Source organism: Anomaloglossus baeobatrachus, unplaced genomic scaffold (assembly GCF_048569485.1).
Source record: "Anomaloglossus baeobatrachus isolate aAnoBae1 unplaced genomic scaffold, aAnoBae1.hap1 Scaffold_2569, whole genome shotgun sequence".
NCBI classification, from domain to species: domain Eukaryota; kingdom Metazoa; phylum Chordata; class Amphibia; order Anura; family Aromobatidae; genus Anomaloglossus; species Anomaloglossus baeobatrachus.
This window is the reverse complement of record NW_027442128.1, coordinates 177,101-198,264: the sequence shown is the minus strand read 5'-3', so window position 1 is coordinate 198,264 and position 21,164 is coordinate 177,101. Positions and strand designations below refer to the sequence as shown.

The 21,164-nt window shown below is 49.7% G+C and overlaps 1 long non-coding RNA gene across 1 annotated transcript; it reads right to left on the bottom strand.

Moving 5' to 3' along the window:
• Positions 1–349: 349 nt before the first annotated feature.
• On the bottom strand, positions 350–18,703 carry LOC142263283 (uncharacterized). The gene is made up of 3 exons (XR_012730389.1): positions 18,245–18,703; positions 653–802; positions 350–523 (listed from the first exon to the last, which is right to left on the bottom strand). It is a non-coding gene; the product is annotated as an uncharacterized LOC142263283 (long non-coding RNA).
• Between the last annotated feature and the right edge of the window lie 2,461 nt (positions 18,704–21,164).

Below are 21,164 nucleotides of genomic sequence, written 5' to 3'. Positions count from 1 at the left end.
TGTGGGAGAAGAGGACGGGGACATCCCTCTGGTGTTTTCCTCTTACTGGATGGAACTGGAGGAGACACATACAGGGACTGAATTCATTCATTACATACAGATAATTATAGGCCGTGTGTATTTAGTCCTGTCTATTACCTGGTGATGTGAGGGGCAGGGGAACCTCCATCATGACGTCCTTGTACAGATCTTTGTGTCCTTCTAAATACTCCCACTCCTCCATGGAGAAATAGACGGTGACGTCCTGACACCTTATAGGAACCTGTCACATACAATGATACCGTCACCCCCGATCCCTTCATAGCGTTACTGTATAATGTCCCAGCATTCCCAGCAGTGTCACCTCTCCAGTCAGCAGCTCAATCATCTTGTAGGGGAGTTCTAGGATCTTCTGGCCATTGATGTCCTCATGTATCGGGGGGTGAGGTGGAGGCCCCAAGATTGGGCTCAGGGGTCTTCCCCATCCCTCAGACACAGGGGCCTGACAGCGCTCACTAGAGGTCTTCTTCACTACTGTGTAATCCTGGTTATGGGGAGACACAGTAATAAATCTCACTCCAGACATTTCCAGAGTCCTCACCTCTCCAGTTCTGTCCATCTGTTATTCCCATAGATAAGAATGATGTAATGTGACGTCATCAGAATCTCTCACCTCTCCAGTAAGCCGGAAGAGGATCTCTAGGGTGAGGTGTAATATCCTCTCCGCCATCTTGTCCCTGTCCATATCCATCCTTCACGGGGCAATCAGGAGAATTCTCTTATATAGAAAAAAACCACTGAGAGGATCCGATATTATAAGGACCTGAATGGGGAGAAGATGAGCCGATATGTAACATTAATCGAGATAATAATGGAGGGAAGATATCATTTGGGCAGTAGAAAAAAATTCAAGATGAAATGAAGTTGCACCTAAAATGATATCAATGAAAACGTCAGTTCATCAAGCAAAAAACAAGTCGTCACTTAACTCTGATTTCAGAAAATGGAGACACAAGCCGATTTTTTTACGTTTTTTTTTGTTTTTTTTTTTTACAAAAGTCTGATTTTTATTTACTCCTAGAGATGAGTGAACCTGAAGTTCGGTTTTCGGTACAAACTCAGACTTTTGCAAGATAGCAAAGTTCAGTTTTGGGTTCGGGAGCTTTACGTATGGAAACCGCTCTCGTGTGATCAGATGTATTGTGCACCAAGAAATAAAACTGAAAAGACCCGCCCTCCCCTGTTAGTGATCTGTTTATGGCTGCATGTGGGCGGAGACCTGAACTGCCAATCAATGATTTCAAATAAAGTCCATGTCAAGTCCAAGTCCAGAACCGATCTTTGCAAATGATCAGCTGGACCAGCAGAAGCCGAACGTCCACGGGTCCGCTCATCTCTAGTCACCACTGAGATAATAAATGTCTGATATTGCCGTAATCATACTGACCTGGAGAATCACGCTGATCGATCACTTCCAGCACATCGGGAATAGAGTAAAAACAATGATGGAATTAGTTTTTTCCTCAACATTTCGCAGCACTTTGAATTTTTACTTAATTTCCAGTAAATTTTATGGTAAAATTAAAACCTATGCGACATTTAAAAAAAACAAAAAAAACAACTATCCTTTATACGGCAATGTGGGAGGAAAAATAAAAGAGCCGCGCAGTTACCCACGATCATGTATCAACGGAGATGAAATCCGTCCATCTCTAGATAAGGCACAGATGGTTTATTACTGCCTCTGCCTTCTCTGTCACTGTATACACAGCTTTGGTGTAATGCAGCGGGAATGGTGAGGGACCTGACAGTGACACAGATCTCTGTGTGAGAGCCCATGCACCAACGGTAGTTGCCAACTGTAATTGTTTGGGGCCTGGTGAGTGCAATTATTTTTTTGGGTATCTGCTTCCTTTTGAGGGTCTCCACTTTCTTTTGGGGTGCCTGCTTTCTTTGATAAAACTCCTCCTGTATTCTTTAACTTTTTTAGATATTTGGACAATTCATTATGGAACCACAACTGGAGCTTATTTTTGGAGTAGGGTTTATATCTTAAGTATACTCAAAAAGCCCTCAAAAATCCTACTAGGGCTTATTTTCCGGGTACGTCTTATTTTCAAGGAAACAGGGTAGAAAGTGCTGACGGTGCCTCCTCCCTCATATACAGAGGATATGGTCACCGCTGAGTCATTATATCAGCCCCAGTTACAAGGGAAGGAAGATGAAAATAAATACTGAATTGACCCCCCCGCCCCCTTCCAAATGTGTGACATATAGTAGAATACCACGGTCAATCCAAATCTCTGTTATTAGCCCCGACCAGGTAAAAAACAGCGATATACACAAAATAAGAAGTGTTACTAAATAGCTATGAAATATGTAAATGTGATCATAGACATATATTGAGACGGCGTCCAGCTTTCAGTCATAGGGGTGGCAACGATGCGGTTTTAGTCACTGCTCAGTATACCGCACTCTCGGCACTGACTGACAGCAGGTTCCAATGCTCAGCGGCTGTCAGTCAGTGTGGGGAAAAGGGTATATATGTGGTAATAACAGACATTTCCCTTATTTTCAAACTGGTATCGCTTGACATCAGACACAATGCTGAAGTTGGTTTCTTAATCATCCAGTTTCTTATTCGAGGCTGAAGTTGGTTTATTTTTTTTTTCAGTTTTTATTGTTTTGGTTTTTTTTTACAGGTTTAACAACAAACATAAAAAATCACAATAATAAAATACAATACAGTGCGGAGCCCTGATGTGAATAAACTTAAAAGCAACAAAAAAAGTATCAAACTGGCACAAAATGGGCATCAAAGTGACATCAAAGCTCTTTTTTCACAAGGGTAACAGGAAAAAATGCACCATACAATTTATTGTGCAGTTTTTCCTGAGTACACAGATACCTCATATGTGGTGGAAATCAAATGTTTGGGTGCACGGCAGGGCTCGGAAGGGAAGGAGCGCCATTTGACTGTAAAATTGGCTGGATTCATTAGCAAATGCCATGTCGTGTTTGGAGCTCCTGAGGCGCCTAAACAGTGGAGCTCCATCAAAAGTGATCACATTTTGGAAACTAGACCCCTCAAGGATTTTATCCAGGGGTATAGTGAGCATTTTGAACCCACAGGTACTTTATAGAATTTAATAAACTTAGGTCGTCATATTGAAAATTTTCTTTTTTTTTCACAAAACTGTTGCTTTAGCACCAAATTGCTCACTTTTTCAAGCGGCAACACCAAAATGTGGACAACACAATTTGTTATCCAATTTCTTATGAGCGCAGGAATACCCAACACGTGGCTAAAAACCTCTGTTTGGACAAACGGGAGGGCTCATAACAGAAGGAGCACCATGTGAATTTTGGAAAAATTGAAAAAAATTGCAGGCACCATGTCGCCTTTTTGAGGACCCCTAAAGGGACCTATACAGCATAAACCCCCACAAGTGACCCCATTTTGAAAACTAGACCCTCAAGGATTTCATTCGAGGGTATAGTGAGCATTTTGAACCCACAGGTACTTCACAAAAGTGTTGCTGTAGTGCCAAATTTCTCACTTTTAGGCTATGTGCCCACGACCAGGTGACACTGTGTCTAGACGCAATGTCAGCTTTCGTGCAGAGATGCGAGTATTGTCCACTGGAGAACGCAGCTGCCCGGGCCACGATCCAGATTCAGGATGCTGAAGACTTTAGCTGTATTTTCCCTTTGGACGAAACTCTCGTCTCCACTGCATAAATTGACATCCTTAGGCTCAGGAAGCCGCGCTGCAGGTCAGTTTATGCTGAGGAAAAAAACAAGCACAGTGGGCAGGAGATTTCCAAAAATCCTTCCATTGCGCTTGTACTGCACAGCGCAGCATTTTGGAAGCAGCAAAAAGACTCTGTGTCCAAAATGCTGCAAACACTGATTGTGGACACAAAGCCTAAAAAGCTAGGATGGATGGATAGACAAACACATATCTAATGTCCCACCACCCAGCATAATCTAAGCTGGCACCCTTTAATGACTTTCATGTGGCAGTGAAGGGTGTTTACCTTATATTTAGCCAAAAAAATAAATAATTTAAAAAAAACCTATGTGGGTTCCCCCCATTTTTGATAGCCAGCTAGGGTAAAGCAGATGGCTGAAGCCTGCAGATCACAGTTGGCAGCTTCACCTTGGCTGGTGATCCAAAACAGAGGGCACCCCACGCTATTTTTTTTTTAAAATTATTGATAAATAATTTAAAAAAAAACCATGGGTTCCCCCCAAATTGGATCACCAGCGAAGGTAAAGCTGACAGCTGGCGTCTGGTATTCTCAGAGTGGGGAGGTCCATGGTTATTTGGCCCTTCCCAACCAAATAGCAGGCTGCAGCCGTCCCAGCAGTGGCGCATCCATTAGATGTACCAATCCTGGCACTTCACTCTGGCTCATCCCGTTGCCCTGGTGCGGTGGCAAACAGGGTAATACATGGGGTTGATACCAGCTGTGTAATGTCACCTGGCATCAAGCCCTGGGGATAGAACCGCTCTGCGTATGCAGCCGATATTTTTCAGAAGATGAGTAGGGATCGCGAGGAAGGAGCAGCAGCTGGTATCAGGAGACCGGGGGAGGACCGGGGAGTGACAGGGGTGACTTAGCTGGACCTGGGGAGGACATTTCTGTCACATCTGACATGTCAGATGTGACAGAAATCAGAGGAGGAGGATGAATGCAGCGTGCAGCCACCATCTTAGATTATCAGTATGAGGAGGGGGAATGGGGGGCACTTTGGCCAGACGGGGGACCGGAGGAGGGGATTTATCTCCCATCTGACATGTCTGATCAAGCAGTGCTGGCTCCTCCCTTTCTAATATGAACATGTACCTGATCAAAAACCGGAGTAAACTGGTCTGGAACTGGACATGAAGGGGTTAATGATAATGATGATGACCCCAAAATAACAGAGACCCTGCACCAGTGCACTTACCTCCACCTGCAGAGCCGCACACTAGATATATAATACCCTGCACCTACCTCCACCTGCAGAGCCGCACACTAGATATATAATAACCTGCACCTACCTCCACCTGCAGAGCCGCACACTAGATATATAATACCCTGCACCTACCTCCACCTGCAGAGCCGCACACTAGATATATAATACCCTGCACCTACCTCCACCTGCAGAGCCGCACACTAGATATATAATACCCTGCACCTACCTCCTCCTGCAGAGCCGCACACTAGATATATAATACCCTGCACCTACCTCCACCTGCAGAGCCGCACACTAGATATATAATACCCTGCACCTACCTCCACCTGCAGAGCCGCACACTAGATATATAATACCCTGCACCTACCTCCACCTGCAGAGCCGCACACTAGATATATAATACCCTGCACCTACCTCCACCTGCAGAGCCACACACTAGATATATAATACCCTGCACCTACCTCCACCTGCAGAGCCGCACACTAGATATATAATACCCTGCACCTACCTCCACCTGCAGAGCCACACACTAGATATATAATACCCTGCACCTACCTCCACCTGCAGAGCCGCACACTAGATATATAATACCCTGCACCTACCTCCTCCTGCAGAGCCGCACACTAGATATATAATACCCTGCACCTACCTCCACCTGCAGAGCCGCACACTAGATATATAATAGCCTGCACCTACCTCCACCTGCAGAGCCGCACACTAGATATATAATACCCTGCACTTACCTCCACCTGCAGAGCCGCACACTAGATATATGGCTGCTCTGTGCTTACAGGACCTGTGATGATGTCACATGGAGGGGAGGAGTCAGGGGTCACATGATCAGCTCCTCAGTGTATGCAAGACTCTGCTGTGCTGGTTGTCATGGTGCTGGATGAGGGGAAGTTTATGTGTGGGATCAGGAGGGGTTTACAGTGTGGATGTAGCAGAGCTGTGTGTGTACGAGGTGTACAGAGCGGAGCCGTGTGTGTACGAGGTGTACGGAGCAGAGCCGTGTGTGTACGAGGTGTACGGAGCGGAGCTGTGTGTGTACGAGGTGTACGGAGCGGAGCCGTGTGTGTACGAGGCGTACGGAGCGGAGCCGTGTGTGTACGAGGCGTACGGACCGGAGCCGTGTGTGTACGAGGTGTACGGAGCAGAGCCGTGTGTGTACGGAGCGGAGCCGCGTGTGTACGAGGTGTACGGAGCGGAGCCGTGTGTGTACGAGGTGTACGGAGCGGAGCCGTGAGTGTACGAGGTGTACGGAGCGGAGCCCTGTGTACGAGGTGTACGGAGCGGAGCCGTGTGTGTACGAGGTGTACGAAGCGGAGCCGTGTGTGTACGAGGTGTACGGAGCAGAGCCGTGTGTACGAGGTGTACGGAGCGGAGCCGTGTGTGTACGAGGTGTACGGAGCGGAGCCGTGTGTGTACGAGCTGTACGGAGCGGAGCCGTATATGTACGAGGTGTAAGGAGCGGTGTCGTGTGTGTACGAGGTGTACGGAGCGGAGCCGTGTGTGTACGAATCAGAGCCGTGTGTGTATGAGGTGTACGGAGCGGAGCCGTGTGTGTATGAGGTGTACGGATCAGAGCCGTGTGTGTACGAGGTGTACGGAGCGGAGCCGTGTGTGCGCGACGTGTACTGTAAAAACATTAAATATTATTAATACATCTAGCTATCATACCCATTATAATAGGACATATTGAGTGTGATGGTGGGATATGGGGGGAAGTGTATCTTGCTGTACAGATTCCTATTTTAAGCTTGGTTCATTGTCCATTATTTGTACTGCTTGTGTGTACATTGTATTGTTTGTAAGTAAGTGCAAGGTTACAGCCTCTTGAGGAACTTCCGTCCCTGGGTGTGGGTGAAGGTGGGCCTAGAGTCCACCTACTGTAACATCTTTGCTTACCAGGAAGATTCAGTCAGTCTGTTTGAGAACTAGAAGGAAGATTGATCCTCTGGCAGGGAAAAGCTGAGGCTGCGGCCAGCATGCCAGAGAGACTGTAAGAAACCCCCATTTGCCTGGAAAAGGACTGCTGCAGGATTGTGACTGATTCCCTGGACATTTATGCCATTACTGGACAATTTTACCCTCTGTTTTGTGGATTATGTTATGGACCATTTGATTTGCTTGGAATAAATGCTTTTTGTATTGTACAGCCATCTCTCGCTCTGTTGAATGTGTGATATGGGAGAAGAACCCCGTGACAACAGGTGGCAGTGGTGGGATCAACAGAGCACAGCCCAATGGAGATCCACCCACAGAGTGAGTACAGAGACTGGACCGTATCCAGTCTACAGGAGATAGCCAGAGATCTGGGCCTGAGCTACCAGGGACTGAGTAAAGAGGCCTTAATTGATCTACTGGTTGATGCGAGCCAGTCCACCTCCTCCCAGATGTCTGACGGACAAACATTGGGGATGGGGAACCCTGCTCCAAAAAGCCAGTGGGTGGTGCGGTTTGAAGAAAAAATGGCAGCTCTTGGCGAGCACAGCGGAGACAAGAAACAATGGAGTCCGACAGAGGGAGTAATGTGAGTTGGAGTGTAAACTCAGCGATCCGGGAGCCTGTACTGATCACCCGGGCAGACTTCAAGCCATTTGATGAGGCTTCTGGAGATGTGGAAGGGTTCTTCAAGGACTTTGAGCAGCAGTGTGCGGTGATGGAGGTTCCCCACTCTGGCTGGGTGCGTTTGTTAGTGGGACTCCTGAATGGAAGCCTGGCAGAGGCTTATCGCACCATTGACTCACAGCGGAAACCGGGATTATAACATTGTAAAACGGACTATCCTGGATTTCCATGCCATCACCCCAGACTCACATAGGGCACAGTTCCAAGACCTCCCATGCACCACGTGGGGATCGTTTAGGATGTATGCCCATAAGATGTCCCAGGAATGTCGAAGATGGCTGGAAACGGAAGACGCTTTCACTGTGGAAGACGTTATGCAGGTATTTCTTATAGAACAATTTCTTTACAAGTGTCCCTCAGAATTATGGGAATGGGTCAGAGAGCGCAAGCCGTGCCCCTTTGATCGAGTTGCAGCCCTGGCTGATGAAGCCCTTACTATCTGACCACTATGGAGGGGGCTTCTGGACAATAAGCCACAGCCTTCTCCTGCTCCTCGGCCCTCTCCAATTATATCTGCCCCTCCATGCAGCTGCAGGCCAATGACAACCACGGCTCACGATTCTGGGCCCCAACAGTTCCGACCACGCCCTGAGGAAATTACAGAGAGGAGATGTTATGGGTGCGGGCAACCTAGGCAGCTGCAATCCATTTGTCCCGCAAAGATTCGGAGGGACCCCCACACACCTACATCTCGTCCGGTACATTTTGTGCACTCCATATTTCCTGAGGAAGAGTTACTACCACCTCCACCGGAGTGTACCACTGACGCCTGCACCATAGATGCCGCTGTTTTAGTGTATGGCCTCTGGCCTTTGTCACCAGGTTCTCCTACTGCCTTCTCCAGAATGCACATTGAAAGGAGTACGACGCAGAGGAGATGTTATCGATGTGGGCAACCTGGGCATTTGCAAAACATTTGCCCTGCTGGTCGTTTAAGGAATGACCTTGCACCAAATCGACCTGTTCATTCTCTACAGCCGAACTACCATCAAAGTAAGCACTTACAGGTACAGGAGGTTGTGCTGGATGGACAGAGAGTCATTGGATTTTGTGACTCCAGGGCATTTCTCACAATAGCTGATCCCCGAGTGGCTCGGCCAGAGGTGATACATCATGGACCAGGGATTGTTATTGAATTGGCTGGAGGACAAAGGAGGAATATCCCAAAGGCGACTGTGAATCTGGACTTTGGCTTTGGAGTCAAGCAATGTGTGGTTGGGGTGATGGGCGGCCTGCCTGCAGATATTCTCCTAGGAAATGATGTGGGAGATCTACAATGCCGATTTGTGGGTGCAGGAAACACAGTTGGAGTAAAGGAGGACAAAAAGGGAAGTTTGTCCTTCCAACCCTATCGCTGTACAAGGGACTACCTACAGCTTCTCCATCCAATACAAGCGTGGAAGCCAACACCAGAATGCTGATGGACTGTCCCGGCAAATAGAACCATATACTATCCACAGCTAAGCAATATGGACTTAAGTGAGATGGCCAGAGATCTGTGTAGACCTCATGGCATACTCACTAATTCAGAAGAAGGGAGAGGTTGTGATGGTGGGATATGGGGGGAAGTGTATCTTGCTGTACAGATTCCTATTTTAAGCTTGGTTCATTGTCCATTATTTGTACTGCTTGTGTGTACATTGTATTGTTTGTAAGTAAGTGCAAGGTTACAGCCTCTTGAGGAACTTCCGTCCCTGGGTGTGGGTGAAGGTGGGCCTAGAGTCCACCTACTGTAACCTCTTTGCTTACCAGGGAGATTCAGTCAGTCTGTTTGAGAACTAGAAGGAAGAAGATTGATCCTCTGGCAGGGAAAAGCTGAGGCTGCGGCCAGCATGCCAGAGAGACTGTAAGAAACCCCCATTTGCCTGGAAAAGGACTGCTGGAGGATTGTGACTGATTCCCTGGACATTTATGCCATTACTGGACAATTTTACCCTCTGTTTTGTGGATTATGTTATGGACCATTTGATTTGCTTGGAATAAATGCTTTTTGTATTGTACAGCCATCTCTCGCTCTGTTGAATGTGTGATATGGGAGAAGAACCCCGTGACAACAGGTGGCAGTGGTGGGATCAACAGAGCACAGCCCAATGGAGATCCACCCACAGAGTGAGTACAGAGACTGGACCGTATCCAGTCTACAGGAGATAGCCAGAGATCTGGGCCTGAGCTACCAGGGACTGAGTAAAGAGGCCTTAATTGATCTACTGGTTGATGCGAGCCAGTCCACCTCCTCCCAGATGTCTGACGGACAAACATTGGGGACGGGGAACCCTGCTCCAAAAAGCCAGTGGGTGGTGCGGTTTGAAGAAAAAATGGCAGCTCTTGGCCCCGGTGTATCTCAGGAATATACGGAGCAGGCTGCTCGCCGAGCACAGCGGAGACAAGAAACAATGGAGTCTGACAGAGGGAGTAATGTGAGTTGGAGTGTAAACTCAGCGATCCGGGAGCCTGTACTGATCACCCGGGCAGACTTCAAGCCATTTGATGAGGCTTCTGGAGATGTGGAAGGGTTCTTCAAGGACTTTGAGCAGCAGTGTGCGGTGATGGAGGTTCCCCACTCTGGCTGGGTGCGTTTTTAGTGGGACTCCTGAATGGAAGCCTGGCAGAGGCTTATCGCACCATTGACTCACAGCGGATCCGGGATTATAACATTGTAAAACGGACTATCCTGGATTTCCATGCCATCACCCCAGACTCACATAGGGCACAGTTCCAAGACCTCCCATGCACCACGTGGGGATCGTTTAGGATGTATGCCCATAACATGTCCCAGGAATGTCGAAGATGGCTGGAAGCGGAAGACGCTTTCACTGTGGAAGACGTTATGCAGGTATTTCTTATAGAACAATTTCTTTACAAGTGTCCCTCAGAATTATGGGAATGGGTCAGAGAGCGCAAGCCGTGCTCCTTGGATCGAGTTGCAGCTCTGGCTGATGAAGCCCTTACTATCTGACCACTATGGAGGGAGCTTCTGGACAATAAGCCACAGCCTTCTCCTGCTCCTCGGCCCTCTCCAATTATATCTGCCCCTCCACGCAGCTGCAGGCCAATGACAACGACGGCTCACGATTCTGGGCCCCAACAGTTCCGACCACGCCCTGAGGAAATTACAGAAAGGAGATGTTATGGGTGCGGGCAACCTAGGCAGCTGCAATCCAATTGTCCCGCAAAGATTCGGAGGGACCCCCACACACCTACATCTCGTCCGGTACATTTTGTGCACTCCATATTTCCTGAGGAAGAGTTACTACCACCTCCACCGGAGTGTACCACTGACGCCTGCACCAAAGATGCTGCTGTTGGAGTGTATGGCCTCCGGCCTTTGTCACCAGGTTCTCCTACTGCCTTCTCCAGAATGCACATTGGAAGGAGTACGACGCAGAGGAGATGTTATCGATGTGGGCAACCTGGGCATTTGCGAAAAACTTGCCCTGCTGGTCGTTTAAGGAATGACCTTGCACCAAATTGACCTGTTCATTCTCTACAGCCGAACTACCATCAAAGTAAGCACTTACAGGAGGTTGTGCTGGATGGACAGAGAGTCATTGGATTTTGTGACTCCAGGGCATTTCTCACAATAGCTGATCCCCGAGTGGCTCGGCCAGAGGTGATACATCATGGACCAGGGATTGTTATTGAATTGGCTGGAGGACAAAGGAGGAATATCCCAAAGGCGACTGTGAATCTGGACTTTGGCTTTGGAGTCAAGCAATGTGTGGTTGGGGTGATGAGCGGCCTGCCTGTAGATATTCTCCTAGGAAATGATGTGGGAGATCTACAATGCTGATTTGTGGGTGCAGGAAACACAGTTGGAGTAAAGGAGGACAAAAAGGGAAGTTTGTCCTTCCAACCCTATCGCTGTACAAGGGACTACCTACAGCTTCTCCATCCAATACAAGCGTGGAAGTCAACACCAGAATGCTGATGGACTGTCCCGGCAAGTAGAACCATATACTATCCACAGCTGAGCAATATGGACTTAAGTGAGATGGCCAGAGATCTGTGTAGACCTCATGGCATACTCACTTATTCAGAAGAAGGGAGAGGTTGTGATGGTGGAATATGGGGGGAAGTGTATCTTGCTGTACAGATTCCTATTTTAAGCTTGGTTCATTGTCCATTATTTGTACTGCTTGTGTGTACATTGTATTGTTTGTAAGTAAGTGCAAGGTTACAGCCTCTTAGGAACTTCCGTCCCTGGGTGTGGGTGAAGGTGGGCCTAGAGTCCACCTACTGTAACCTCTTTGCTTACCAGGAAGATTCAGTCAGTCTGTTTGAGAACTAGAAGGAAGAAGATTGATCCTCTGGCAGGGAAAAGCTGAGGCTGTGGCCAGCATGCCAGAGAGACTGTGAGAAACCCCCATTTGCCTGGAAACGGAATGCTGGAGGATTGTGACTGATTCCCTGGACATTTATGCCATTACTGGACAATTTTACCCTCTGTTTTATGGATTATGTTATGGACCATTTGATTTGCTTGGAATAAATGCTCTTTGGATTGTACAGCCATCTCTCGCTCTGTTGATTGTGTGATATGGGATCCCGTCACAATTAATTAAAAAAAAACATTAAATATTATTAATACAGCTAGCTAAACTTAGAATATTAGGACATATTGAGTATATATGCTGACAGTCCTGTCTATATTGGAGGCTTACATCATGTGTACAGCAGAATCTCCCTATATGGATTTGAACTGCTGCATATATAACATCACACTTCTCGGAGGGGAAGGGTCCGGAGGCAGAGGGGAATCGCCCCTGCAGAAGGACCCATGTCGAAGCTGCTGAGCCCTAAACCATCCACCCATCCAAGATGAAGCAACACATGATGACACGTCTCCAGCATGCCCTTACCCATTCAGGATCCAGGGAAAGATGAATGAAGAATAAGACTTCTACTGATTTAGTAAAGAAATGGACTATTATTGAACTCCTCACGTAAGCTAACGAAGAATACTATTTTTCATTTCTGTAACTGAACTAATGAATTGTTCTATTTTTGTCAACCATTTCTACTCAATATAAAATACATTTATTTTTACATTTTTTGAAGTCTATTACTCATGCGTCTTATCACATATTTAAAGAAAAATATATTTAAGATATATATTTTTAACAGACTATTAGACCATTATATGTATACGGTTCAAACAACACTATAATTCCATCACCACGAAAAAAGGCTCCAACTGCTTGATTAACTATATACATGAAAATCACGATGGTAACCCTCACTCCTTGTGGTTTGCAGGTCTGGTCTGATGCAGTTGTTATTTTTTAGTCCACGAATGGCATTATACTGATTTTTGGTTAAATTATATAACTTTTAAGGCTAGGGCCTCATGAGCATTAATGCGATTGCATTGCATGACACTTGGCTCCCACTCTGCTGGAGTGTAAGCTGAGTGTGATGCCACTGTGATGCTATCCTGCGATCGCAGCACAGCTGCGGCAAAGAGGGACAGGCGCTGCGGAGGAGAGGGAGGGACTTATCTCCCTATCTTTTCCCTTGTCAGCTGATGTGTATGTCGCACTGCACTCCGTTGTGAAGCGAGTGCAATGCGATGTTTCTCTCGCACCCATAGACTTTTATGGGTGCGAGTGAAAGCTAATCAGATTCCACCCACAGAATGCTGCAATTGTTTTTTCGGTCCGATTAGGGCTGAGAAAAAAATTGCTCATGGGAGCTGCTCCATAGAGTAACATTGGTCCGAGTGGAAAGCGATTTTTTTTTATCACATTCCACTCTCCGTTTTACTCGCCGTCTGTCCTTAGCCTTACTGTTATTGCAGGAGACATAACGGTGCAGAGCCAACAGGTCCTTTTCTACCAAATTCTGAATCATGTCTAATGATGGTATACGAGATGTTACTGGATAATAATCAGGGTTTGAGACCTTAAGGTACCGTCACACTAAGCAACTTACCAGCGATCCCAACAACGATAGGGATCGCTGGTAAGTTGCTAGGAGGTTGCTGGTGAGATGTCACTCTGCGACGCTCCAGCGATCCCACCAGCAACCTGACCTGGCAGGGATCGCTGGAGCGTGGCTACACAAGTTGCTGGTGAGCTCACCAGCAACCAGTGACCAGCTCCCAGCGCCGCGTGGAAGATGCTGCGCTTGGTAACTAAGGTAAATATCGGGTAACCAACCCGATATTTACCTTGGTTACCACTGCACGGAGCTACACGTGCAGAGAGCAGGGAGCAGCGCACACTGAGCGCTGGCTCCTTGCTCTCCTAGTTACAGCACACATCGGATTAATTAACCCGATGTGTGCTGCAGCTAAATGTGCACAGAGCAGGGAGCAGTGCACAATGCTTAGCGCTGGCTCCTTGCTCTCCTAGTTACAGCACACATCGGGTTAATTAACCCGATGTGTGCTGCAGCTAAATGTGCACAGAGCAGGGAGCAGTGCACAATGCTTAGCGCTGGCTCCTTGCTCTCCTAGTTACAGCACACATCGGGTTAATTAACCCGATGTGTGCTGCAGCTAAATGTGCACAGAGCAGGAGCCGGCACTGACAGTGAGAGTGGAGGAGGCTGTATCAAAGGTAAATATCGGGTAACCAAGGACAGGGCTTCTTGGTTACCCGATGTTTACATTGGTTACCAGCCTCTGCAGAAGCCGGCTCCTGCTGCCTGCACATTTAGTTGTTGCTGTCTCGCTGTCACACACAGCGATCTGTGCTTCACAGCAGGACAGCAACAACTAAAAAATGGCCCAGGACATTCAGCAACAACCAACGACCTCACAGCAGGGGCCAGGTTGTTGCTGGATGTCACACACAGCAACATCGCTAGCAACGTCACAAAAGTTGTTCGTTACCAGCGATGTTGCTAGCGATGTTGCTTAGTGTGACGGGGCCTTTAGATTTTACATCATGATCTCCCACCAATTCTTCCAAATTACGATCCTCATCCATTTAGTTTAGCATTACAATGGCCTTCTGTTCAGAGAAAGAGAATCCTTCAAAATCTGTTCCCTTCCCCCGCTCTGCTAAACTTTCCTGTGCTCCATGTTCGGTTTTATAGGTAGCCGGACACGCTCCATGTGCTGAGCTTAACTGGCCTATATAAGGCTACCAAGATACACACCTGTGACCTGGTAATAAGACTATTAGTCTGTGCACAGCGACCTGTCTGCAGTCTCCAGAACATCTCCAGACTATCTGTGGCATCCAGCACCTCAGCTACCAATCTGCCTGTGGCTTCCAGTATGTCTGCACTTGTCTGAGGTCTCCAGGACGTCTGCGGCTTCCTATACCTCAGTTACCTGTCTGCCTGTGGGTGTCAGTACCTCTGCAGCCTGTCTGCAGTCTTCAGGACTTCTGCTGTATGCCTGTGACTGGTAGTGCCTCTGCTACTCGTCCCAGGTTTTGCAGGATATCTGCTCCATGTCCGTCCACGGCTTTCAGTCTCCTGTCTGCCTACAGCTTCCATTACCTCACTTTGTGAGCCCTTCACAGAATACCAAGACCATGGATCCCAATGGCGCAGTTACAATATTTTTTGGGAAAGTCCCTACACGACTCCGCTCCGCACACCTCGTACACACGCGGCTCCGCTCAAGTACACCTCGTACACACACAGCTCTGCTCCGCACACCTCGTACACACACGGCTCCGCTCCGTACACCTCATACACACGCGGCTCCGCTCCGTACACCTCGTACACATGCGGCTACGCTCCGTACACCTCGTACACACGCGGCTCCGCTCCGCACACCTCGTACACACGCGGATCCGCTCCGTACACTTCGTACACACGCGGCTCTGCTCCATACACCTCGTACACACACGGCTCCACTCCGTACACCTCGTACACACACGGCTCTGCTACATCCACACTGTAAACCCCTCCTGACCCCACACTTGGCGCTCTGGACAAGCCAGGTCGTCACAGATACTACAACAACACACCTCACACCCCGACTAGGCACACCGAAGTCAAACAAAATCCTTGTTGCCTCCCTCCAGGGGCTGATGTCCACACCAGGGGGTGGGCCAGGCGGTTGGCCCCGCCCACCGAGGAGTTCACAGTCCTGGAGACGGGAAAAGGAAGACAGATAGAGTTTGAAGTTGGAGAAGTGAGGAGTGAAGTGAAGTGGTAGTAGAGGAGACTAAAGGCGTCCGGGTGTGTGGCCCGGACGGAACAGCAAGGTTGGCAGACGGTGGTGACCGTCTGCAGGAGAGGCTAATTGGAGCGAACCGTAAGGACTGGAGACGGGCGGTGGCCCGATGGTACCGGATCGGGGAGCAAAGAGAAGCCAGTACCATTCGGCAGGGATTACGGACCCCGACCAGGCTAGGAGTCGCCGTAAAACCGGTCAAATCCGTTAGCAAAGGGAACCTCTGGGGTTTCCCAGCAGTCAAGACCCGATTGAAGGCAACAGCTCAAACCATAAAGGGAAACACAGTCACCGCCAAGGCTACAGTTCCCAGGGCCAGAGCCTGCGGGCAAAAGGGGCTCCCTCAGCATCCATCCAAGCTGGGGAGCGTCTTCCCGAGTAGTGGAGGCGCGAAAGCTGAAACCCCGCCCCTGTAGAGGATGAGCCGGAAAAAGACTAAGGGGGACGGATGGCGTCTGGCCGCATGTAGCCCGCGGCTATAGAAGCAGGGACGCCGGGACTCTGCGATCTGCTGATTCCTGGAAAGTATGTCTGCTCCACCCATCTACGCAGAGGCTACAGAGCCGGTGCCCGGAACGGCGGCGTGGCTCAGGGCCCGAACGGCAGGGATCTGCCGACGCTACCGGAGTCAGATATGTATGCTGATGGAGCAGTGGACCGCGGAGGTGGAGGAGGTAGCTGCGGTCGCCCGGGTGTATGGAATGGAGGCCATGATGGAGGAGCTGGTGAGTGACCCACGCCCCTGTGTCCCCGAGGGACCGGCCGTTGCGGCTGAGGGACCCGGTCTACCCCTGGCCCCCATGCCGCCTCCGTCTTCCCTGCCCGTGCACCGCGCTACTGCTGGTCCGTCTGGCGTACACCAATTCGTAGCAGTGGCCGAGAGAGTGGTGAGCCCGGCGGCTGCGGCAGCTGGCGGTGACCCGCCTGGCGCAGGGACGGATGATAGCGACTCCGGACCTGACACAGAGCCTGTTTCGGAGGAGGACGAAGGGGTCGTTGCCCTGTGTGACATGTTGGCCACTTACATCCCCCGGAGCGGAAATAACGGGTACCGGGCGGCCCTTCCTCGTCGCGCCTGCTATGCGCTGGAGGGGCTGGTTCCCGTGTTCCTCCACCCGGGGCCGGCTGAGGATGATGAAAGCGAGCAGTGATGGCAGCGGAGCCTCGCTGCAGTTGTCCCCGTTGGGACCACCAGTTTGAAAGTTTTTAAATGATAAGCGAATCAACCGAAGTTCATCTGATTGACAACCGTGATTTAACCGGCCGTTGCCAGCAACTGGTCCCCGTAGGGACTTTCTGAAACCATTTCATAGAAACTGCTACGGACAAGCCCGAAAACTGGCAGGGCAACCACAAACTTAGTGGAATGTAAATAAAAATGTTGTTGGCTTGATACCGTTACCGCCTCCGGAGAGGCAGATTTGTGAGGATGGGCCTGGAGGAAAGTGATGGCCCAGGCCCGCCACTACCGTAACCGGTGGCGATCCTCCGGGGGTTCAGGGGTCCCCCATGGACGTGGGTCCCCTGAAAGAGACAGAACCCGCTCGGGCAGCCTGGTGATGGACTGGGGTCAAGGGGTGCTGCCCACTTCTTAGGGGCAGCATCAGGGCCAGGTTGTTTGGGTGGGAGAAGAGCGGAAGCCGTAACCGTTTTAATAAAAATGTTTTGTAACGTTTAAGAATGTGCCTCCCGATGTGGGAAGATTACAAAAAAAAATGCTTATGTTTCACATGTTTTTACCGTTTTTATCTTTTGCAGTTAAAAAAAATAAATAAATAAAACCGGTGATGGACGGGCAGCCCGCGGACGGTCTGCATTTTACTAAGGGGGAATGTGGCGCCCTGGACAAGCCAGGTCGTCACAGATACTACAACAACACACCTCACACCCCAGCTAGGCACACCGAAGTCAAACAAAATCCTTGTTGCCTCCCTCCAGGGGCTGATGTCCACACCAGGGGGTGGGCCAGGCGGTTGGCCCCGCCCACCGAGGAGTTCACAGTCCTGGAGGCGGGAAAAAGAAGACAGATAGAGTTTGAAGTTGGAGAAGTGAGGAGTGAAGTGAAGTGGTAGTAGAGGAGACTGAAGGCGTCCGGGTGTGTGGCCTGGACGGAACAGCAAGGTTGGCAGACGGTGGTGACCGTCTGCAGGAGAGGCTAATTGGAGCAAACCGTAAGGACTGGGGACGGGCGGTGGCCCGATGGTACCGGATCGGGGAGCAAAGAGAAGCCAGCACCATTCGGCAGGGCTTACGGACCCCGACCAGGCTAGGAGTCGCCGTAAAACCGGTCAAATCCGTTAGCGAAGGGAATCTCCGGGGTTTCCCAGCAGTCAAAACCCGATTGAAGGCAACAGCTCAAACCGTAAAGGGAAACACAGTCACCGCCAAGGCTACAGTTCCCAGGGCCAGAGCCTGCGGGCAAAAGGGGCTCCCTCAGCATCCATCCAAGCTGGGGAGCGGGTTACCGGTGGGAAGCCATTGGAACCGTTAACACAACACAGGTGCAGGGAAAGGCAGTCACCATCAACCTACCGGGAGAGCTACCGCAGCCGTCTGTGGGACCCGTCCATCCAGCCGTTTGTTTTACCGGAGACTTTGCATTCATTATTGGCTGATTGAGTACCACCGTGCCGTGCGGCACAGCGCTGCCCCCGCGACCCTGCACCTCACCAGGCCCCGTAACCCGCCTGCCATCCCTCCCTCACCGGGCCCCGGAACTACCAACCCCCCTACCCACGGAGGGGAGAACCAACATCCAAGCTGCTCCCTGTCACCGCTCCCGGGATCCCCATCCAGAGCAGCGGTGGTGTCACAACCTCACCACAACCGTGGGTGGAGTCACGGCAATAATCCTAAACCAAACCACTCCCCCCCCTTTCACTCACGGGCGAGGAGCGCCGCTCGAGTCCCCGGGATCCGGCCCACCGCTCAAGCCACCAACCGAGCGAGCAGCAGCAGCAGCCGGACCCGAGCAGTGGGAGAGCGCAGCGTCCCCTCCCCGCCCGCGACACACACATAAACTTCCCCTCATCCAGCACCATGACAACCAGCACTGCAGAGTCCTGCATACACTGAGGAGCTGATCATGTGACCCCTGACTCCTCCCCTCCATGTGACATCATCACAGGTCCTGTAAGCACAGAGCAGCCATTATTATTATTATTATTATTATTGTTTATTTATAGAGCACCATTGATTCCATGGTGCTGTACATGAGGGGGTTACATACAGAATACATGTACACGTTACAATAGACAGACTAGCACAGGGGGAAGAGGGCCCTGCCCTTGCGGGCTTACATCCTAAAGGATTTTGGGGAGGAGACAGTAGGTGGGGCCATATATCTAGTGTGCGGCTCTGCAGGTGGAGGTAGGTGCAGGGTATTATATATCTAGTGTGCGGCTCTGCAGGAGGAGGTAGGTGCAGGGTATTATATATCTAGTGTGCGGCTCTGCAGGTGGAGGTAGGTGCAGGTTATTATATATCTAGTGTGCGGCTCTGCAGGTGGAGGTAGGTGCAGGGTATTATATATCTAGTGTGCGGCTCTGCAGGTGGAGGTAGGTGCAGGGTATTATATATCTAGTGTGCGGCTCTGCAGGTGGAGGTAGGTGCAGGGTATTATATATCTAGTGTGCGGCTCTGCAGGTGGAGGTAGGTGCAGGTTATTATATATCTAGTGTGCGGCTCTGCAGGTGGAGGTAGGTGCAGGGTATTATATATCTAGTGTGCGGCTCTGCAGGTGGAGGTAGGTGCAGGGTATTATATATCTAGTGTGCGGCTCTGCAGGTGGAGGTAGGTGCAGGGTATTATATATCTGTGTGCGGCTCTGCAGGTGGAGGTAGGTGCAGGGTATTATATATCTAGTGTGCGGCTCTGCAGGTGGAGGTAGGTGCAGGGTATTATATATCTAGTGTGCGGCTCTGCAGGTGGAGGTAGGTGCAGGGTATTATATATCTAGTGTGCGGCTCTGCAGGTGGAGGTAGGTGCAGGGTATTATATATCTAGTGTGCGGCTCTGCAGGTGGAGGTAGGTGCAGGGTATTATATATCTAGTGTGCGGCTCTGCAGGTGGAGGCAGGTGCAGGGTATTATATATCTAGTGTGCGGCTCTGCAGGTGGAGGTAGGTGCAGGGTATTATATATCTAGTGTGCGGCTCTGCAGGAGGAGGTAGGTGCAGGGTATTATATATCTAGTGTGCGGCTCTGCAGGTGGAGGTAGGTGCAGGGTATTATATATCTAGTGTGCGGCTCTGCAGGTGGAGGTAGGTGCAGGGTATTATATATCTAGTGTGCGGCTCTGCAGGTGGAGGTAGGTGCAGGGTATTATATATCTAGTGTGCGGCTCTGCAGGTGGAGGTAGGTGCAGGTTATTATATATCTAGTGTGCGGCTCTGCAGGTGGAGGTAGGTGCAGGGTATTATATATCTAGTGTGCGGCTCTGCAGGAGGAGGTAGGTGCAGGGTATTATATATCTAGTGTGCGGCTCTGCAGGTGGAGGTAGGTGCAGGGTATTATATATCTAGTGTGCGGCTCTGCAGGTGGAGGTAGGTGCAGGGTATTATATATCTAGTGTGCGGCTCTGCAGGTGGAGGTAGGTGCAGGGTATTAAATATCTGGTGTGCGGCTCTGCAGGTGGAGGTAGGTGCAGGGTATTATATATCTAGTGTGCGGCTCTGCAGGTGGAGGTAGGTGCAGGGTATTATATATCTAGTGTGCGGCTCTGCAGGTGGAGGTAGGTGCAGGGTATTATATATCTAGTGTGCGGCTCTGCAGGTGGAGGTAGGTGCAGGGTATTATATATCTAGTGTGCGGCTCTGCAGGTGGAGGTAGGTGCAGGGTATTATATATCTAGTGTGCGGCTCTGCAGGTGGAGGTAGGTGCAGGGTATTATATATCTAGTGTGCGGCTCTGCAGGTGGAGGTAGGTGCAGGGTCTCTATTATTTTGAGGTAATCATTATCATTAACCCTTCATGTCTCAGCTATTTTCAACTTTAACCAGTTCAGGACCAGTTTTCCGCTATTCCAGACTCGTTTTCATTCTGTTTTTGGTTTGTACATTCAGATTAACCCCTTAAGGATGAAGCCAGTTTTGTACTTCATGACGGGGCCATTTTTTGCAATTCTGACCAGTGTCACTTTGACACCAAAAAGTGGACCCCACGGTTTGTTCCGCACTTTCTCCTGAGCACGGTGATACCTCACATGTGGTCAGAAACCTGTGTTTGGACAAACGGGAGGGCTCAGAACGAAAGCAGCACCACGTGAATATTGAAAAAGTTGAAATAAATTGCAGATACCATGTCGCATTTGCAAGGCTCCTAAGGCACCTATACAGCAGAAACCCCCACAAGTGACCCCATTTTGGACACTACACCACTCAAAGATTTTATTCAGGGATATAGTGAGCAGGTAGTTCACAAAAATGTCGCTGTAATGCCAAATTTCGCACTTT